Source organism: Typopeltis vanoorti, chromosome 24, assembly GCF_054136105.1.
Source record: "Typopeltis vanoorti isolate ZY-2024b chromosome 24, IOZ_Tvanoo_1.0, whole genome shotgun sequence".
Classification (NCBI taxonomy): Eukaryota; Metazoa; Arthropoda; class Arachnida; order Uropygi; family Thelyphonidae; genus Typopeltis; species Typopeltis vanoorti.
In genome coordinates, this window is record NC_143572.1 from 21,150,995 (window position 1) to 21,172,995 (window position 22,001).

The window sequence follows — 22,001 nt, forward strand, 5'->3', positions numbered from 1 at the left end:
TCTTAGAAAACGTTTGGAACAAATTTCATTGGTTTGAAACTCTGCACAGAGCCTGGATATAACGCTATGTAAGATTCCAAACTCTCTGATAATATCAGTAATTCTGCAGCCTTCTTCAAGCTTTCCAGTAATTCCTCCGGAATTAGAAAAAAAGAGCTTCCTTCAAACACATTTCATTTAACGTACCCTTTTGCCTGCTATTCTGTTGAGTATTGCACACAATTCGAAAATATGAATGTCTACACCCCCCCCTTTCTACTCGAAATCGTCAGTTATAGAAATTGCCACAAGCTGATTCGCCTGAATTTGCGGTTTCAATCTTCAGAAATTGTGTTGGTTCTTAGGTTTTGGACACTAATGTGGAACAAACAATATGGATATAAGTATAATTACGATCACAGATACCAAAACAGCAGCGCTAAAAATAAGATTCAAATATCTCAACAAGAATAATTTAATTAATTCTGTAATGTAGGAGAGCACTACAGAATTGTTTATCCCTATGTTGTGACATCGCAGATGCCATTTTAGCCATGAGCACTCGAATACTGCTTCCCATCAGTATACTGATTACACTACTTAGAATGAATCAGTGTTAAACTCTTTCAGTTGGTTTCAAAAGAACAATAATCAGCCAGATGTGATTGTTTCTCAGATTTAAGTAAATTTGCTGCTCATCAGCACTATCACACCTGTCTCTTTAGTTTTTTTTAAGTAATTTCTTTTAATTAAATATTTAGTGATAAATGCACTAATAAACACAATAGAGTACTCACTAAGATAGTTGTGAAGTCAATTTATGATTAGTAAAACCATAAGGTCTCTATGCCGTAAAAAGTGATTTCACTTCCCGCAGGTGTTGATAGAAATTGTGAAATAATTAGCCTTGTGCTAGCATAAAATACTCCTCCCATCTTTCTCTCTCTTTTTTCGCGCACCAAGCATCATGAATGGGCAAAGCTTTGAAAGGAAAAGAATGCCATGATTTTAAAAGGAATACATTGACCCCTGGTTTAGCTATAAGCATCTTTTTTTCCCTGCTGCTATCGTGCGCTTCCTGTTTGAAGAACGCATGTTGTCAGCCAAGATATCCAGTCTCTTATTGACGCCCTCGTGTCTCGCGCGTGCCCCGATGCAACTCTCCTGCATTGTTATTGTCCATATGCACATCTGATGCGTTTTGGAAGAACTCGGTGCAATACAGAATAGTTTTTTGGCTTCAGACAAATAGCTCAACTGTTAACAGAATAACACAGAACATATAAAACGACATGTTTAGTGATTGATGGTTCATGATCATATCCTTACAGTTTAGTGTCCTAAATAACCAACATAAATTACAAGTAATCATAACAGTTTGCCAAGTATTTATAGCCAGTACTATGTATATTAAAATAACACTACCTATTATATAAAGGATGTTAATATCTACTGGAGGGGGGGGGGATGCTTAATCTACTTTATCAATTGAGAAACTATGCTCAGCTTATTTAAGAATGTTCAAAGCTAGCTGATTACTTCACGTCCATTTTGCGTGACCATGTGGAGCCCTTTATCTCACATTTTGCTTCTGTTTTTTTTTTTTTTTTAGTTTATAAAGTGTTAACTTTATATAAAAAGGGCACCTATAGAGTAGCGATGGCAGCCCTTTTTTTATTATTTTCAATTTTAATTTCTAAGGAGATCGCTTGTAGAGCCTCCGTAGCTCAGTCGGTATACAGGAAGTCCTTTGGTCGGAAAGACCTACGTTCGATTCTCGTGAGGAACCTTTATCTGGTCTCTTTCGAGGTGAGTTAAAGGTGAGTTAGCCGGTCTCATACGGGGGTAGAGGGGAGTTTTTTCACGCGGAAACCCGGATTTTTCGTCCCTCAGAACAGGCAACCGTGCCCGTAAACACACACGGATTTACAGCCATGAATACTTTTGACAATATGTGGAAGAGATTCCTGGGTCCTCACCACATGTCGTTACGCCCATAGTTAACCATGAGTCACATCATGGTAGTCAGCCTCCTGGATAGGAGATGGCACATGAATGAGATGAGAAAGAGATCGCGCATTCTACTTGCAAAATTTTATGCTACATTAATTTGGAAAATAGTATATAAACAATGAAAAGTAGGGTTTAAATTGTTGAAGGAGAATAAAGACGAAGTAGAACATTGGAACATGTAATTCAATAAGTCTTTACAATTTAATGAATTGTGAAATGTAATATTTTGCAACAAAATGAAATATTAACAAGATAGTTTTGTAACAGTACTAATACAATTCACAATATGAATTTGCATATTTGAGTAAACAGTGAATCTCGCATATAGATTAAGTATCACATGGCACTAGTAATTAAAATAAAGAGGGCTTGAATTCATGACATCATGATAAAGAATAATCACTATAACCAGAGGCAGTACTTTTTGAGAGGGATGGTGTACATTAAACGAACAATATATCTCGGAATTTCTAGATTGGCAATATTGAAATTTTGTCACTTGAATTTTCTGGATATGAAAATAATAAAAATAATGCAAATTTAAATTTTTTTTTTCCAGTATTTAGGGATTGCATTCTAAAAAAAAAGTCTTCGTCTGGTTATACTCCCTATATAAAACAATTCAAAATATAGACTGTGAACCAGGGAAAAAAAAAAAAATGCCCGGATATTTTCTCGGGGAGTATCTTCTGCTGGCTGGTGATGTTTTACGACGAAAATAAATGACTACTTATGTATTCTAAGATTGAATGTATTTAAAAATTATATGAATACTATCTCCTATTTATGCATATTCTAAAATATATCCTGCAAAAAAAAAGAATCCCATGTAATTCAAAAAAAAAAAAGACTAATCCAAAAATCAACTAATTTCAATGTGCTTTCAAAAAACCTTCGCATGTCAATGAAGTCGATCCGTCGGACTTCACTACATGCAGCCTTATTCCGAAGATCTTCAGGTTATTGTTGTTTTGAATTTTCGGCCAAAGCAACTCAGGCTATGAGGCTAATGAATTATGTCTCTTAATTGCGTGTATTCTTATGGCCGATTTGTCTGTTTTGCGGGATGAAAAACCTTAGTTTCCACGACGTGGGGGAAACTCTTCCGCTTCTGCATGAGAACGATTTAACTCACCTTCAGTTAAAAATTCCTTATAAAGATTCTCGTCCTAGACAAGATTCGAACCTAAATCTTTTCAACCAAAGCGCATACTGGAAACTCAGCTCTTCAGGAGAAAGAGTTGATTTTAATGTATTATCATTAAACATAAGTGGAAACAGCCAAAAGTATCTGGTGCTCAAGCAGTAATCACCCATGATAAATTTGAGTTATTTCTCACTTTACTGTTTATAAATATTATTTTCTTTATTTTTATTATTTTGATGTATCGTTATTAAGTTATTTTGCTCTCACTAAAACGATAAACCTCGAGATGGAACGATCTGTCATGTTACTTAGCAGTAGGTCAACACTTATGGGCGAAGAGAGGTAAATTGTTTTCAGTAATAACGGTTTTTCGACAAATGCTTCACCAATTTCGTTATGCAGTAATAACTTATTGCCAACTTCTCAAAAAATTACGTAAAGCATTCGTGTCTGTTGAAACTTGAGACCAAAATTAAATATTAGCATTCACAGAAAATAAATTTAACAAAATTTTTATTCTGACACGCTCAGAGATAAGGAAGACGTATCTACTGCTGTCATAAAAATAAGAAAAAAAAAACAAAAAAACGGGGGGGGGGGTCGCTCTGTTTTATTCGTTCTGACAGAAGTGCACGCAGCCTGTGTTTCTGGGAGGAGCGGAACCTGCATATTGCTCTTAAAATCATAACTTAGTGGATATTTCATCAGTTGCTTTCAGATGTTTAGATTTTCACAGTGCTCTCTCTCTCTCAGGCCAAATCAAAATTTCATTAAAGTGGCAGGAGGAAAAATAGTGATAGCACTCGCCACGGATTACCGATTAAATATAATAATAATAATATATGTATATAAACACCTGCCATAATATATGACTCCATTATCTTTCTTGTTAATTTTCAGTTTTTTTGGATTTCATTTCAAAAGTCAATATTAAAAATCGATTCAATCATCAATTTTCTGTTTTAAATATGAATATGATTTATACAGAATTAATTGTAAGATTCCTTATAAAAGACAATGTTTTGGATGTTCAGAGGTGGTAGAACATTAAAAAGAGTTCATAGGTGAATAGCTATGATGATTTAGGGATTCTGAAGTGTTATACGACATATCTTAATCTGTCCTCGTGACATTGTACAGTCCCAAATAAGGGACTCTAGATTACAGTGTTTGTCAGAGTGAATGAAAGGGGAGAGGATGTGATACATGCGAGTATATACATGTTCGTGGGAGTGGGGGGGGGGGGGAGATGCAGGGAAGATTCTTCAATCTAAGATAAAAAGAAAAAGAATCACGCGTCATTTATGGAAATTTTTCCTGTGACCGGGTTAGGCGAGGTTGTTTTTGGATTACGGCCGAAGCAACTGTGACTATAAGGCCAGTATAACATGTCTATTAATTGCATGTGTTCTTCCAGCCTATTTCTTATTTTTTGGAATGAAAAACCTGAGTTTCCGCCATGGAAAATACTTCCACCTCCATATGAGACAGGCTAACTCACCTTCAGTTGAAAGTCCTTAGAAAGGTTCTTCGCGTCCTGGACGGAATCCGAACCCAGGTCTTTCCAACCAAAGGGCATTATCGTTACCGACTGAACTACGTTTCTCATGGCAAATGAGTGGAATATGTTGCCAACGGGAGTGTGTGTGTATACAGTATCAGTGAATGCAATGGGTGAAGAGAAATCATCTCTGAATGTTACTACTGTTATTTGAGGTTGCTAAGTATTAAGTGTAAATAATTAATTATGATATAAATAAATTATAATATAAATAAGTTGATGTTTTATTTAGAGTAAAAGATTCCAATAAAATAATAATAATAATAAATTATATTCATGTTTTAAAGCTCAAAATCTTTAATGTTATAAATCAGTTGCAGTATTGATTTATAAAACTGTATTTAAAATCAAAACCAAAGAAAATCGAAAATTAACAAGAAAAGATAAGGATTCTATTCCATGGTTTTTAGTTTTCATTTTATAAATCTTTGCTAATTCCCAGCAGAAATGATTCTGCTTCTAGTTAGTAAATTGATGACGTGCTCAAACAACATAAGCTTGGCCGTTAATTCATTCCTAAAGAAAAATTGAGCAACACGTATTAAAATCACTGTTAACAGAATTTGTTTTTGTTTTTTTAATATATTATAGAATCTCCATAGCTCAATCAGTAGGGGCGATGCCGTTTGACTGGAAAGCCAAAGGGCATTCGCTCCTTTGAAAAAAAAAAAAAAACGTGGTTTTGAATTTCGTCTAGGTTTCAAGAGGGGAAAACCTTTATAAGGACTTTTCACCTCAGGATGAGTTAACCGGTCACATACAAATGTGACAGGGTGTGGGCGGGGAACTCGAGGATTTCATCTCGAAAAAACAAACTGGCCAGAGAATATACGCAGTTGATAGATATATATATCAAGATACATAGATAGAATTAAGCAGCCTATCATTGCATTAGTTTGGTTAATGTAAAGCTAACTTTCTTCACTTGATATATTTTGTTCGTAGCGCTCACTTAAAGTTGGGTATTCGATTTAAAAATAAAAATAAATGCATATTATTTAATCAGAACGCTTAAAAATGCAAAAAAAAAAAATGATATGGGACAGCGAGACGGAAATGATTACATATTCATTGCAACTATTTTATTCTTCAAATTAGGATAACGAATTCAGTTTCAAGTTTGAATCAAAATATTTCCTCTCTCTCTCTCTCTCTCTCTCTCTCTCACTTGCTCTCTGTGGCTTCATATACGTTTGAATTTATTTATTGGTATGGGTTCCCCTCTCTTTCTGCCCCGTCCTTTTTTTTTTTTTTTTTTTTTTTTTTGGAGGGGCGGATTGAACTCTCCTAATGAGAGATTTAGTATATATCCTATGACTAAATCCGTGTATTTTCACGGGGACGGTTTGCTTGTTCTGAGGGACGAAAACCCCGAGTTTCAGGGCGGAAAAGCTGTCTATCTCCGTATGAGATCGGCTAACTCACCTTTAGTCGAAAGAGACCAGATTTCCCTTACGTCATGGATGGGAATCGAACCCAGATCTTTCCGATCAAAGAATATGGGAGGCTCTATAGTATAGAGCCTCCCATATTCTTTGGTCGGATAGAATACGTGATCGGTCGGATGCACAAATGTGAATATACAAATATATATTCACATTTGTGTATTGTATTTCGATAAATTCAATTATAATCAGAGCGTCAGATCATCTGCTTGAACAAGATATATAGTCATGGCAAAGCTCCAAACACCTTAGCTATATTTTCACTGCTTCAAACAGTTTTTTGGTCAAAAGTTAGTAATTTTTGTATATTTTTTTTTATTTTTAACCTGTGGTTTAATGTAGTTATTTGTTAAAAATTAAAATGCTTTCAACTTTTTTTTTGTCACAACGTCCCCTGAGATAAAATGCAAGAATAGAGGATCAGTAAGTACAAACTTTAAACATTCCCTCTTCTGATAATCAGAGGCAATGTCAACTGATCAGTTATTTCATTCCGAGCAGTATTTGTAAACATGGGTGGTTAGTGTTCCACAAACAATATACGAATATTCCATTCACTGTTGCTGAAATCCATTATGATATACTCCTTAGTTAAGAAATGCGACATTAATTATAGCAAACCAATTAATTAAAGCTTCAGCAAGATACGGATTTTCGGTAATTATGAAAATATTTTAAAAAATGGAATTGAAATTTTTCTTCGTTCCTCCAACATCCGATTGAGGAACATACTCTACCCACTGCAAAAGATAAGCAAATTAGCATACTTTGTAGTTCACTGAAAAATGGAAACGGGTATATTAACGACGCAGCTGGCTTTATCTTTACAAATAATCACAGAACAAGCAATAAAGCAAATTCTGCGGTAAGACAACAGACAAGCTAATTCACCTCACAACCAAAGCATGCATTTAAAATTAATCGCGATTTATATTTCACGAAATGTAGTTGTTGTGACTTCATATTGTGGAAGGAACTATAAAAGCTAGAACTACATCAGTCTTATACGTTTAATACTGGAAAGAATATTAATGCCAACAGCAACACTAAGGATGAAGCATGAGTTTTCAGTTCAGAATAGTATTGCTTCTTGTCGAGATGCTGCGGTAATAGCAGCAGTCTCTTCAAGGATGGATTTTGCTTGGAAACTTAAAACTTTAATAAAACGTTGCATATAACATTTCGAAGAAGTCGTCAATATTTTCTTGATCATTTTCCCGGAACTAGATAGTAACCATCTAGAACTGCTTCTGAAACTGATTCATTTTAAAAGTATTCAGTTTTGAAGAAATCAAATGATCATTACAAGAGGATAACAACAGGAAATATCGACATTTTGAGGATAAGACACACATGTTATTGATTTGTGACATATACAGTAATGTATAAGAATATGAAACTGAATATTCTGTAATATTTAATTTTCTATTAAATGATCAATATCCATATAGTATTCGCTTTCCACTTACATGCAGTTTCCATCTCAAAAATCATATTGGAAACCAGAATAAGAAACGCGAACTTGAACTAGAATCGATATTAAGAATTATACAGACCTCAGTAACGTATGACTAAAAATTACCTGAAAATACGAAAAAAAAAAAAAAAAAACTAGTTCAGAACTTTTTTTGCCACAGTATGCATCACGAGACCCCCTCGGAATTTTTATTATTAAAATAGACGATTATGTGTTGACTCGATGAATTATCATCTATATTATGTAAAAATAATTCATGAACTATTGAGAAAATTCGCATTTCGATAAATTCGAAAAATTTATCATTCGAAAAAGTGTTTCATATCCAGTTTATTCTCAGTAGTCATATTTGTAAAATTGGCAAAGTCTCGCTCCGACAAGGAACTGCAATTGTATATGCTAATCTGTTTGTTAAGACAAGTGGGCGTGTTATTAATTTTATCCCACTTCAGAGATAAAAATAGTCATTGGCCAGTCCAATACATAGTAATCTCATAAAGGATGGAGGGGGGGGGGGTCAAAACGGCTATTTGACACTGACTATTTTTAATTTCAGTGGTAATATTGTTGCTGCTGTTGGTATTGCTCGAATTTCAGATAGGAATTTACATTTTCAACAGTAAAAACTATAATGACAAAATGCTTCGAAATTGCAACTAATGCTTTAGCAACTACTTAATTTCTCCGTTGGCTCATTACTTTTTTTTTTAATTGCCTATGTCAAAACAGTTGAAAATAATGGATCGAAACCAGCTGAACTCTGCAACCTGTAGCAGTATCTGCGATATTTTACTTTCTTCCCATTTGTTTGTAATTTTTTTTTATTGTGTGGAAATAATGAACAGGCCTGAACAACGTAAGAAGCTATATTCCAAATATGGTTGAAAATGAGCCAACAATGTGACCTGCAAAGACAGAGGTCTGCGGAAGATGCAAAGTCAGTCATTACCTCACCTGCTCCCTTCGATTTAGTCTGAATGTGCCGAATTTCCCATATGATCATAAGTAACACAAGAAACAACTATATTCCAAGTTTGGTTGAAATCGGAAGATGGTGCGACTTGTGTCCTTGAACAATCGAAGCTACCTTGCTCTTCCCCCCCCCCACCTTCATTTTAGTAATTACTATTAGGCTGGATTTCTCAATGGAATCGAAATCCATTCAATGACAACCTCTAACTGCCTGAGGAGAAGAAATTTTGACTATTTTCAAAGCGCGCATGTTTTTTTTTTTCTTTTCATTTCATTAATGAGATTTAACACTTCAAATTTGGTAGGCTGTATCCTGGTAAATATCTTTGTCGAATAAAAGTAGCAGATATCATATTCTGTTTAAAAACTGAAGATTGAATTTTGGCCCTGATCCTGTGAGAACTCTTGTTAGTCACTGATTATACTTATTGGAGTAGTTAATGACTCACTAACAGCACTAGACTTAAGAGACACCGCTGTGACTTTTATAGCTGAAGTCTCAAGATGGATTTCGGTAATGCCAGTGTAACTTGAAACAGAAAAACCTGACAACACGAAATAACACGAGAAAAGCTACATAATCGTAATGAAATTTAATGTATCGTTTTTTCCTCGTTCTTTGTCACATACTTAAGGCTCGTTGTGATAGTCTTTGACAGTTTACTTTCATTTGGCATTTACTGAAAAAGTTAATCATTAGCCTTGAATCATTATTTATGCATTACAAGTTCACTAAGAATAACTCGGTGAAAGATTTCTCTTTCCTAATCTTAGAGGCACCATGCTTCTTCTCACCGGTACTTATATTCATTTTTTTTTTTCAAAATATGACAGAATTTAATCGAATCGGGATAAAATACGGATCATAAATCCATAGCCTAGATCCATTTAGCGGTGAAGGTTTCGTGCTTACTTTCTTTGTAGCTGTTCCTGTGCAGTCAGCTGACGTAGAGCAGTAATATCTAATTGTCCAGAAGCTATTCATTATTTCTTTTAAATTTTATGAAATGTCCATGATGTTGTAGACACTTGTACTCATACTAGGAAAAAATTGCTCTTTCTTATTTGTCATACCTGATTAATATAAATCGTGATATTTGCTTACTCCTAAGTTATCTAAAGATAAAAATTTTTGCTTGAGGAAGATAAAATCAGTACGCAAAATAATGCCAATCACTCTTTCTCTCATTTTTAATTTACTTTTCTCCGATACTAAAAAAAAATTACAGTTGCCAAAACATATGGCATTGCTCTGTTAGAACTGAGACACTGATTATTTCACAGATTAATGAATGCTATCTATAAAAAATAGACATGCCAAGAAACTACAATATAAAAATCCGCGATGTTGTGGATTTTGACATTACAATGTCAGTATACAGCGAAAAACAAGTTCTTATATGAAAAACAGTCCGTTTTCGATTTCCTTCTTTATACAATTAACATGACAAGCAAGTGGTTCACTTCCACTAAATCATATTCTATATTCTTAGATATCGCTGCTTCTACTGACACAATATAATTAGAGTAATTGATCCCTCAATGAAATAGATTTCATATTTTCGTCTTTTATTTTTAAAAGATAAATCATAATTTTTATTTTTGTGGCAAATACATGCATCGTATTATTATCTGAAGCATAGAAATATCCATTGGCTGACGTATTAGGATTTTCATGGTAATAATAATAACAGGAGCTGGCACTCAGATATCTCCAAAAGTCGAAACCGTCTTCATCATATACGAATCCATTCGTTTGTTTTCATACAGTGTTTACTGTATGTTTTTTACATAAAGCTTGTCATTTTTATTTATTGAATTCTTATTTAATTTATTATTCTTGTTCTTGATTGTTCTTTATTATGCATACATCAATATATATGCTTTTCATTTTTTTTTAAATTCTGATCGCACATTCATTTTGCCAAGGATCCCTCAAACTGCTTTGTCACCAGTCAAGTATTCGTATTACCGGTCCAACAATACGAAGGATGTTACTGCTAGAATCAAAAAGTCATTTATCAAGTGTAACGTGATGTAGGAAGGATTACACAGCTGAGTAAACCTACAGGAAATAGAGAGCGATGTATATACAATACGATAGTCGAAAATGGGTCACGGCTGCGGGTCATGTAAACACAACTCAAAGAGCATTATCTCATTCTCTTACTCAGCACTAATTATAAATTAATGTAGAAAAAGGAGAGAAAAAAAAGATAGGACACGACCGGATGAAAATTAAAATCAATGGAGATTGACCCGGTGCATATAATTATGGTAACAGAAGCAAGCGAACAGTTCGCAAAGTCAACAAGGACACTCATTAAAAAATAAGAAGGGAGAGAGAAAGAGAGAGAGAGAAGAAGAATGTGTTGTTGTGGCATCATCTCTGATTTTAATAAATCTTTTCTCCCCCTTGCACATACATTCCATTTATATGTGTTAATGTTAACCAATAAAAAGGGAGAGACCGCACAAGCCGTGACCCAGAGATCCTCAGAATTTGGAAAGGTGAAACAAACAAAAACTCAAAATTCTTTAACGTTAGTAAACATGAACTAGTTTGACTTTCATCTGAAGGGTTTTACTATGATGAAAGCAAGGGAAAAAAAAAACAACTTTTGATGGATTGCCACTACTCTGCAAAAGATTTTGCTATTCTGATTTAGATAATTGCTTCTAGAATTATTCCTGTCATTAATTTTTAAACTGCTTATTTTTCTAAATGTTTTTAGAAAATATTTAAAAAAGCAAGCAGTTCGTAACCTGTTTGGTGTCGTACACTGAATACTATATAAAGATATGCTATAAAATCTTGAGTTTACATTATTATTTTATTTATTTAATATTTTAATTATTCTGGTGTTTCTTTATGCCACCCTGCACTCTTCGTGATAATAATAGTAATGTTATGTATTGTGACTCTCCAAGAGATTAGTAACAATTGTAACATTTTACAATCAATGCAAAAAATTTAACAAACTATAAACGGAAATAATTGCCTTACCAGCCCTAATGAAGTTAGCCTTTCAGTTTACTAATATGGTGACCGGCTACATTCTAATATTCTGACGTCGTTTACCTAAATTATATGAATGCTTATTACTTAGAGTAATATGAATTCGTGTCATTTAGCTGTCGCAGTAGTTATGTATGTCACTTATATAGATACATGGATAGATATGGATATAGATATAACACATTAGTATCATAAGGAAGCTCAGTATTTGTTAATTCAAACTCCCTGTTACAGAAACCAAACCAAAAATAGAACGATTTTTAAACCACTTCGGGCCTTCAATTATCTGTGTAGTAATTTCACACTAGCCGAAGAAAATCATCTGCTGTCCAAATGTCACTCACAAATGGCTCTGCTACAGTCGGATTCGGATCTACCTTCTGTAGGTTAAACAGCGAAGATGCTATCCACTCGGCCAACCAAACCAGCATATAATTTTATCTTTTTTTTTCATATGTTATCTATTTTTATGAAAAATATAGATACCATATGAAAAGGATAAAATTAAATATATTGTCTTCGAATTTCATTTAATTTGCCTTGACAGCATCAAATCTATGGTCATTCAAAACTTTTATGAGAAGCGAGAGAGGAAAAACAATTAAAAAAAAGATTAATTGGTTCACCAGTAGATTAATGGCACATAAAAAACATCAGCGATTTCTTGCTTAAAAAACCAATACAGACATGCTGCACTGTTATAATAACAGGTACGCGGTTCACAACGAAATATACATCCATTTCGAACTTTAACTTGACTACCTTGTTTACATTAACGACACACATATATAATTCAAGTAAATTGCTTTCAAATGCTTTCTTTTCTAAACATGCAATTTCACTTAAAACAGTAACATTCTCTCCCTGCTATTACTTTCAAGTACACCTTATCGCAAAAATTAATCTGATATTCCCATTTTTTTTTTTCCAAATACATACCAGTGGCATAGCAAATGCATACGAAATGAGGACCGTTTATAGTTTTAGAAGTAGGCGAAGATTATATTATTATTGTTGTTATTTTAACGACTGACCTGATTTGCGGCTTGGTTGGTTGAGTGGTTAGCGTACCCGCTCTTCCAACCAGCAGGCTTCAAGTTCGAATACCGCTTTGTATGTGGATGATGTGATGTGGTGAGAGTTGAATTTCATCGCCCGGTGTGAGACCATTGGTGGTATGAAGTGGCTTTCTTTTAAGTTCCATGTTTGGTTTCTAGAACAGAGTTTGCGGACTATGAAAATATACAAAAAATAATTAAATTAATAAGAATGGAATTAAATCCTTAGACCACCCACGGTATGAATGTACTATAGATTTATATAAAACTTTCGTGAGCAGGATAATAAAATAATAAATAAAATAAAAACGGGCATCTCTATGTAGCTCAGTGCAGGAAGCTCACGATAACTATTCGCTGACAAAGCACTTATAACCGCTTCTAGTAATTCATGCCATTCGTTCTACATCCTGAAAGCGAAAAATCTAGTACTAACAATTGGATTTAACTAATCTAAGTTAATTAATTGAAAGTTTACTTTTACTTCACTTCCAATGGTTACCCTTGTTCTTTATCCTCCTGTCATGTAATTTCACCTACATCAATTTTATAGAATCCCTTTTGCAATTTATACGTTTTTATCATGTCCACGCTTTGGTTGATAGACCAAAAATTGGTCTATCAACCAATTTTTGTACTTAACAAACCTCAATATATTCTCATACAGAACATTCCACAGGCTTGACGCTATCATATCTTGATCACTTACCTCTGAATCTTTTCCACCGTTTCTCATCCCCAAGAAATTCAGGCGACTAAATTTGAACACAGTAGTCTAGATATGGGAGTATCGAAGTCTTATAAAGAAAGATAATAACTTCTTTGTCGCTACTTGTTGATGTGTTTTCTAGCATCCCAAATGATAAGCTGTGCTATTTTGCAATACGAGTATGTCCTCTTAACTTCATTCCCTACCCATTATCGCATATTGATGGCAATGCCAATTTTTAGCGGTATGACCCAGCAGTACAATACGTAACTTGCAACCTTTTCAGTCCAATATTAATGAAGAATTTACTGCTAATCTGCTACATTAAACTGGCAGCCACTATCCTTAAACCGCAGTGCAGTTTATTCAAATCATTCTGAATATCTCTACATAACTTTATTTACTTTTGCTCTCTCTAACTCAGCATATTAACAGACTTCTAACTCGATCTTCTTACCAGATGCGTAAAGAATGGGTTTGCAAATTAGCAGCAATATTCTTCACTAATAATTAAGAAAGAATCAGGTTACTTTCAGAGTGAAACTCCCATATTCGTTGAAAGACCAGTTTCAGTTATTTTTAATATCAACCCCTCGCATGAGAAATACATCGAATCTTACCTCTGCATAAGCGTAGCTCTCGCCCATGATGCTGAGCCAGTTTCTTCTATTTTTAACATTTAGACTAAACAAAGCCATCGTCTTCAGGTTCAAAGGATCTTGACCTCGTCCTTGATCGTTCTTGTCCGCATGAACAAGAACGATCCATTGTATGCTATTTATTAATGTTACAATTGCAACAACTTTACAACTTTAGCAATTTTAGTACTATCGGCATTAAAACGTCGTTAAGTTTATTACAGTTGTTCACCTCACCATGAGTTTCATGTAAACACTAACTGAAGACATAAGATTACAAAAAGAACTAACCATTACGGTCTCTCTCTCTCTCTCTCTCTCTCCATCCATTTCTGTATGGTATTTAATCAGCATGAGTTGGAAATTACATTCAGCATTTATAATATGTGCATCACAGTCTCAAGTTATGGGAAATATATTATTCTCTCATAGCTTCTGTATTTCTGAAACATAAGAAAATAAAAAGACACACCCTAAAATCTAAACGACTTCCTCTTATTTGACTGTTGGGATCGGCGTTTTTAGTTCTTCCATTATAGGGGAAGTGAATTATTTTTCCACATCATATTTCCATATCGCTTACGGCGCACCCTTCGGTAGCCTTCTCTCAGATGAACAAGATATACACCTCATTCTTTACAATGTATCTCTATCGCTGTTCACTAAAAAAAAACTATACGCTCAGCACTTATATAAATGTGCACTTATCATAAACACCGATAATGTCAATCAGGGTGATTTCCATTCACCAAACTGAGTTTCCCACAGTGATTTCGGCTCAATCAGTGCAGGACGTGAGTCGAGTTTCCAAAACACAAGTGGTAGCTTATGTGGCGAATGCGTTGTGCTTAGACTTCCGTTGATGGCCGGCCGGATAACCCTCATTGTACTGTAGAATGGTTGATTATATGCTGCCTCCTGGCATGTCACTGACTTCTAACGCCAGTAATTGCTACTTCTGTCTCTTCCGTATCGACAATTTCATTTTCCGTTTGCGTAGTGTCATTTGTCATCTCTGTACATCCTATATATAGAGTTCGTTTTTGTTATTTTTATTTTTGCTGTAATACAAAACTTTTCGTCCGTCCAAAAACTATATATATATATATATATATATATAATTTATGTTTTATTTATTTTTTATTTATTTATTTTTATTTATTTATTATTATTATTTTTTTTTTTTTTTTTTGCGTTCTCTTACAAATCACGGTACTCGAAAAAAGTAAAATCATTGCGAAAAAAAGCAGAAATAATCCGATTATTACATTTATAAAATACAGAAATAACTTTGAAAATAAACGGACAATGTAAAGTTAAATGATTGCATTGTTTGGAGCAACAGAGGCAGTATGGCGTAGTTTCGGTTGAAACAGGAAGTCTGGGGCAGCTGGTTGTGGACCGTGGATAAGTAGAGAACGGTTACATGGGAAAGTTCTTAACAAAGCTGCATACATTTTTTTCGAAAAATAAATAAATAAAACGCATTAGTCGTAACTTTTTTTGTAATATCCGAAGTCATTAGGAATTCGCAATAAAAAGCAATGACTGGAAGTTAATTCATAATTGGATATTTAATTTTTGTGCATTATTTTATTTATCACTTCCTATGCTTTAATACTAAATTGTTCTCATTACCTAAATATAAATGTGGATAATCATCTAACTAAAAAAAAAAAAAAAAAAAAACAGGGTTTATATTATAGTTTAATTAGAAAATGAACAATGCAGAAATAACCAATTATCGGCGTAATACATTAGAATAACTGAGGTCAAAGAAAAGTAGGTAACCTTTTTTTTTTTTTCATGAGCAGCCAAGCATACGGGTGGGGGGGGAGAGTAGGTAGTACAAAAATTTAAATGACACTCAGTTAATAGAGTTAATAGCAATATAATATGCAGGAATAGTATAATCAAAGAAATATAAAAACAAAATTTTAAATTTTTTAAAAAAAGTAAAAGAAAGAAAATAACGCTCTCTTCTTCTTGATACTGAAATTGAGAGGAAATTTCCAAGAAATCAAATATGCTAGTCATAAAAGAAATAAATAACTCCAGCGTTTAATGACATAACAAAGGATATCGTAAAATCACTTAATGAAAGCTGAAATTTTGACAATGATCATCGCTGTTCATACTTCGACTGATGTTCGGATAGTTATATGAGTTTGTCATAGAACTGAATCGCTTTTGTTGATAGTACGGTATCGTCACAGCTGCCTTGACTTCATTATATGATATGAAGTATTAGATTATAAAGTCAAGTTATGTTCTCTCAAATGTTCAATGTTCAATTTCGAGAAAAGATGGAAATTAGATGGAGCCAAGTGTAGGCAGCACGGTGAAAGCCCACAACTTTGAAACTAAAGCAGTGAATCTCTGTAGTCGTTCTCGTGTGAGGTTGCACATCGTCAAAGGTAATGGGTACGAATGCTTTCCGAAGTCACCTTTCGGAAAGCTTGACTTTACTAACAGAGGATGTCGCCTTGAACGTCTTTGCTGGCGAACTTTACTATAGTTCGCAGACTGTCTGTTTTAAGATGATTGGAGCTTTTTCTGAAAACACAAACTCAATCATCTTAATAAAACTAAGATATCCTAAGTAATTTTACTAGCATAATTAAACTAGTTCTTTGAGATCATCAGAGATGGGAAAAGAGAGTTAAAATGTGCAAATTATGACGTTATTTGATAGATCATTAAGCAGTACAGAATGCATAAAATAGTGGCAAAAGCAGAAAATATAATTAGCTATTGTGCATTTTGGAAACAGGAGTTCTTCCTGGGTTAAAAGAAATCTAAGAAAGTGTATGAAATAATTTGAGAACAGAATTACATGAGGGAAGTCGCAGGACTATTCTCGGATTTGTTTTAAAAAAGACGAAATAGAAGAGACTCAATTATATATTATTCCAGCAGTGAGTATTAAAACATTTAATACGTCAAAAAGATTTTACTATTCCTTTTCCTTATTATGTTAGGAATACAAGAACTGGTGTTTTCCTTATGGGCTTTTCTGATTTCACAATCATGGTATGTTACTTATAAAGATATTTCCCATTCATTTGCTCAAGAAATTAATCTTTCTCCGTAATATAATCTTGGATCGCTGTGATTAATTCGCAGATACTTATAGTATTTTGTACATTTTAAAACGATGGATTCAGATGAGCGCGATATGACAATCGGCAGTGGACTTGTCGGTGTACAAGCAGTTTCACTGCCTTCCTGCTATCGCAAATACACGGTATATTGCACTTCGACTGGAAACACCTGAGTTTGAATCCCATATAAGAGGCCAATAATCTAGACTTTTTATGACAGTCTTTTTAAACTAACATTTAAAAAACTCTCATAAAGGTTAGCTGGTTTTATATGGAGGGAAAGAATGGTTATCCTCCTGGAAACTTTAGTTGTTACGTTAACAGGATAATATACTGTCCTCATAGTTTTAGTTGCTTGGGGTAATTCCAATCAGCCAACCAATCATTGTCCTACTGAAGTGTTCAAGAAGGAAAGTGTCTAAAGCATACTAGAATAGTCCAACAACTAAAATACATCCTGTAGAAACGGCAGTCCTGTAGTCGGAAAATATATTGATGTCATAAGCCGTGCAGTCTAACAGATGGGCCAAATCTGTTGATTGGCAATAACCGAGTACAACAGTAGTCTACCAGGGTGCATATCGGAGTGTACATTGGATCAGACCCCGTCATGGATGAGACAGCAGAAGACAAATTCACCGACTTCCATTTCCGTCAGCTAAAAACAGCTGCTGCTACGAACGCCGAGACTGGAGGGGAGGATGGGGGGGGGAGCCCGGTTCCATGTGTTCCAAGATATTATGAGAAATGAATTAATGGACGTACCGTGCCGGTGCCAACACTGCAGATTAGTGGTCCTGTTACGAATGGGATTCTCTTGAGGCCGGTAGGGCAGTGTCTAAATACCCCAACTTGAAATGTCTGAATATATATGCTTTTTTTTTTTTTTTTGACCATCTGGTAATAGTTACTTTTAGTAGTGTCGCAAAATGTTTGAGATTCTTCTAGGAGCATGAAAATGACTTTACCCTACTTCGCTGGTTTGATCAGCTACAAAATCTCAACTCAATTGAACATCTCAGATGAAGTGGGACCAACTTAGCGATAGAGATCCACTGCAGTTCACTCCAAGACAACTGTGAGATACAGTCATGAGCCATCATTCCTGTGAAATGGCTTCTGCATCTCGTAGAGTCCATGCTACAGTTCTGAGGATTGGCAGCAAATATTACTCGTTGTTAGATAAGTGTAGCTAATAAACTGTTAGTGTGTGCATGTGTACGCTTCTTTCTAAATGTAGGTCTGGATATTATACCTATATATTTCTGTAATAAGTTATACTGAAGCAGTTTATTTTTATTCTTACCACCGTATACATTTTGATTTTTTTTTCTTTAATGCTCAGTTCATCTATACTTGTTAATTTATATTCTTAATGTATCTGTTAAGATTGATTGAATTCAGAATGATGCATAATTATTAGTTACGGGTACTCACATGAATGTAAAATATTTCTGACTGTACGTGTATGTGTTCTAAATGGATCCGGATTAATTTACCCGCTTGTTACCACCTCCAATCACCCAAGATAAACAAGTACCAAACTGTCTGAACATCTTGACATTCTCCTGAAGCTGCTTCACTTTATCCGCTAAGTGACTTGATTTGCATTAGTTCTAAGAATTCCTTTCTCCAAGAGCTGCCTGTGATTAACAAAAATAACTGTTGAGGGTTAAAGACCCTTTTACAAAAATAAAAATGATTCTTTTTGGAACATTAATAACCGATTCTTCATAGTGCAATATCTGGACAGTTTTTGCTAGAGAAAGTTGTGACCTATGAAGAGGGAAACAGTCCCTAAAGCAAGGCATTTTTATTTTGAGGCATCCAAGTATCTAAAGATTATTATTTAAATCGTTTACAGAATCTATTTTGATTAAATGGGCAAATTCACGTGATGCGGCTCTGGATGCATTTATTATTTGAATACGTTTTGGAGTGGGATGCGAGAATTTGAAATCACCTTTTCAAGCACTATGCATGAAATCAATTCATCATCTACACGTGAAGTTGTGTAAATATTCATTCATTTTTTAAGTTTTTTTTTAACCTGCTATCGAAGCCAATGCTACTGATAAAAGAGATCCGATTCAGACAACAAACATAGCTTGATATATTCAACAGACTCTATCATTGCAAAATAAGTTAAACATTAAAAGCAATTAACATTCAAATAGCTAGTACACATATGAAAAACCACCAATTTATTATGGGCATCTCCGTCCAAATAAACGAACAGTGTGTGTGCAGAAACATCTTCAACTGGAAATAATGTGGCCTTAAAAATTTGCTGCGCTGTAACCAAACATGTTTATTATCATTATTGTTATGGTTTTTGTATGATAGCTATTTTAAGAGAATGAGGATTGAAATAAATAAATACCCCAAGCCGTCTAGAAGCATTGCAGCACTCTGCATGAAATACTGCCTCTAACTGTCAGCCTTCAGGCACTTCCATTTGTTAAACATTCCTTTTTTTTTCCTTTTTTACTAACTCAGCGACCGTTACAGACTTTCAGTTATATAAAGAAACGTGACAGTTTTATTATTTTTTTGTCTTTGCTTTTTTTTTTTAATACGTCATGGTACACATGTCAGTCTGATGTGTAGGCGTTGCGATTTCACATGGGAAGGATGTAACGTTTGGTTACCTCGCGTAGAGCCACCTCCGCAACTCCAATACCCGCAGCGCTCTTAAGCTGTGGTGAAGCGTAGTCCCGACACCGCTTGGATACAATAAACACTGACCGTTGGGATGGTAACCGTTTCAAGTCACGTGTCACTAAACCAACAGTCGGTTACATGAGTATGCGCAGCCATACCGATCAAAGTAATTGAATCGCTCGATTTTGGGTGGATTCTATTGCTATTTTATATTTTTTTTAAAGAAAACATGAAGTAACATTATATGCTGATAAAAAAAAAGTCCCTACCTGTCAAATGAACGGCAATGCAAAGGAGTGTTGCTTTCCCCATTTAAGGAGAATGTTTCCAAAGCCTAGCGACCGAACAACCGAAAAGTAAACAGCAATTTAATTAACGCGTTTGGAAGATCACAGTCCATTTCCATCTATCCATGCTATTTAAAAACTACTCACCCTGAGTTTCCCATCCATCGTTCTTCCACACAACTAGCACGCTCCTTCCCGCCAACCGGCAAAAGTTCGTTAGCGACGTCTATTTTGTTTCAAGCACGTGGACTGTTGGGCCAGGTAGCAGCTGCAAGCCGGTACCACTTCGGAGCATGCGCAATGAAGAGGTCATGCACGTCTGCAAAGTACAGGTACATTCCAGCGGCTATCTGCGGTAGAAACGGACCAGTCTGGTTGAGTAAAGAAAAAGAAAAAAAAAAGTTGGAACGTAACACCCCCTTGCTGAGAGAATGGGACTTTCGGCAGTCTCATGCATCATGCTCTTGTGGAGTAGTTGGGATGCATTTTGAACTCACAACGTATCCAGCAAGTAACCGCTGCATACTGAAATTTAAACGAATTCTTGGGAGTCCATGGTTTCGTTTATCCAGTTAAAAGAGACAGACACCCATTTGGCTGATATAGACTGGAGACACCTATCCAGACCCTCACCTGCACGAGCAACTCGGTTGCATATTTAATCGGAATCTCGTTTATGCAGCGATGCAACCTAACAACTACTTGAAACTCTTTAAGGTATTTTTCCAGGTGCCTGTGAGATTATAATCCCACTGATTTTTCTCCTTGCAAACATCTCCTATAAATGTTAGTATGTCGCTAAAAAACTACTGCTTCAAATTGATCAACTTAATAACAACCTCAATCACTCAAAATGTTTTTTTTTTTTTTTGCAGTGTTTCGAAATTACTAAAAGCAATGTTATGCATAAATATAAACTGCTTGCAATCGAAGTCTCTTTAAGTGAGCATGTCTACATTGTTAACGTGCATCGTTCAATGTGTGCTTTTGAATTTTGCAAGAAAATGTAGTTTTATGCACTTTGCTCTTACGCACTGTGCTCTTTTGAAGAAACAAGTGCATTAGTTTTTGATACTCCTTCAGAGTGGTGTGGAGAACTTTTTTTATCGTTTTTACCAAGCCATCTATCCAATTATACTACTTATTATACCGCCATAAATATTTACTCAACTAAAATAAATTTAGTTAAAATATATTATTTTATTATCCATTTAATTTAAATAGATTGAGTTATTGATATTTTATATCAACTGCTCCTTTTTTTTTATTCATATCACTTTTCAAAACACCATCACGGATGACACTCGAAGAAAATAGTAGTGTGTGTTTCCTAAAGGAACATGCTAATAAAAAACAATAAATTACAAAAAAAAATAATAATTTAATAAATAAACTAGTATAGGTTCAGATAAACTAATCTCTCTCTCTCTCTCTCTCTCTCTCTCTCTCTCTCTCTCTCTCTCTCTCTCTCTCTCTCTCTCTCTCTCTCGCTAAACCCACGTTTCTCTCCACTGGTTCGTTAAGCGTGCTAAAAACGATTAAATTAAATAATAAATAATATAAAAATAATGAAAACAGCAGAGGATTCTGCATCCAGACCGCCAACGCGCACTTTATTTATTCCAAATTTACAAACAATTCTAATACCCCAATGTTCTTTGTTGAAAACAAGCCTAACGCCCAATTGGAATATCGCAAAACAGATTCATAACTAAATATCCAACTGCTTTATGATAATGAAGAGCTAAAACTCCGCTGGTGCTTCCTCGTCTTTTTATTATGCAGCGTTGTACGTATTTTTTTTCTTTTATTTATTTTCCCCGTGAATAAGAGAAACGAGTTTTCCCTAACCGCCTGTTTTTACCATTCTGCTTTATAGTAGTGTTTACTTTGTATCTACAAAGCAACATCAAGTATTCTGCACTCGT

The 22,001-nt window shown here is 34.6% G+C and overlaps 1 protein-coding gene across 1 annotated transcript in view; it reads right to left on the bottom strand.

The window, feature by feature from the left end:
• LOC150092987 (uncharacterized) overlaps positions 1-20,370 on the bottom strand; it is a 90,489-nt gene extending 70,119 nt beyond the window's left edge. Inside the window, exon 1 of the mRNA XM_090413406.1 lies at positions 20,221-20,370. The gene's annotated coding sequence lies outside the window, so the exon portion shown is untranslated. The remainder of the gene's footprint in view (positions 1-20,220) is intronic.
• Positions 20,371-22,001: the final 1,631 nt, after the last annotated feature.